Genomic DNA, 1,098 nt, shown 5'->3' with positions numbered 1-1,098 from the left:
GTAGCTCAGGGGGCAGGGCCAGGGCATGGCGGCGGCCCAGCTCCCCCAAGGCGCGGCGAAGCGTGTGGGAGGCGGGGAAGCGCCGCGTGCTGCAACGGCCGCCCTCGCGCTGTAACTGCTGCCCTCGCGTGCGCGCGCCCGGGGGTCGCGGGCTGTAACGGTCGCCGTCGCGCGCCCGCCCTCACGCGCCCGGGGGCTGTAACGGTCGGCGTCGCGCGCCTAGCTCGAGGTCCCCTAACGGCTGCTCTCGCGCTCCTCCACAGAGAAAATGGTACTTCGCCCGGCCGCGGGCCGCCGCCCGCACGGTTCACACCCTCCCCAGCTCCCGCACGGCCGACGTCTCCCTGCACCCCCGCCCCACGCCGCGCTCTGCCATCAGCTGCCCCTTTCTTGTCGGTCCCCCTTCTCAGAGCCAGGGCACTGCGAGGCAGCCTCTGCCCCCCCGCCCCCGCACACACGGACACCGACTCCCTTCCACTGCATGGCAGTCGAGGTGTGTCTGGAGGTCAGAAATCACAGAGGGTAAAGGGAAAAAAAAGGAGGGGGGGGTGGGGTTTAGACTAAGGGTTAGTCTCTTTCATTTTTCCCAAACCTGTGCTTCTGTCCATCACATACCTCAGAAAAATCCATCTGTCACTCTAAAAGTGGGAGAGAGGAGATGGCCACAAACCCAAGAGGAAAGGGGCACAGTTGTCAGCATGCCAGCACAACCGCACTCTAAACTACAGGGAGAAGAGCAGAAGGCTGGGGCAGGGGGGGAAGAGAGAAGGCCTCCAGCCTTTAAATTCAAAAGTATTTCATTTTCACTGAAAATACCACAGTTGAAGAAACAGAAAACAATGGGACTGCAATTCCTACAACTGTGCCTTGTATTTCCCCACTGCTTCCTGTACTTATGGTCTCTTCAACCACTGCCTCCCATTCCTTCCCCATGCCCCAATAGCTCCCACTCATCTATGTCCCTTCACAGCTACACACCCTCTACAGCGCTGCCTGGCTGCTGCCACTATCCAGCCATCCCTGCCTTTCCCTCAACAGAAGCATTAATTTTCAGTTGCAGCCAATGGCTTAGAGGAACTTCTTAAGTGTTTTGTGCTC

Source organism: Dromaius novaehollandiae, chromosome 4 (assembly GCF_036370855.1).
Source record: "Dromaius novaehollandiae isolate bDroNov1 chromosome 4, bDroNov1.hap1, whole genome shotgun sequence".
Classification (NCBI taxonomy): Eukaryota; Metazoa; Chordata; class Aves; order Casuariiformes; family Dromaiidae; genus Dromaius; species Dromaius novaehollandiae.
This window is presented reverse-complemented; position numbering follows the sequence as displayed.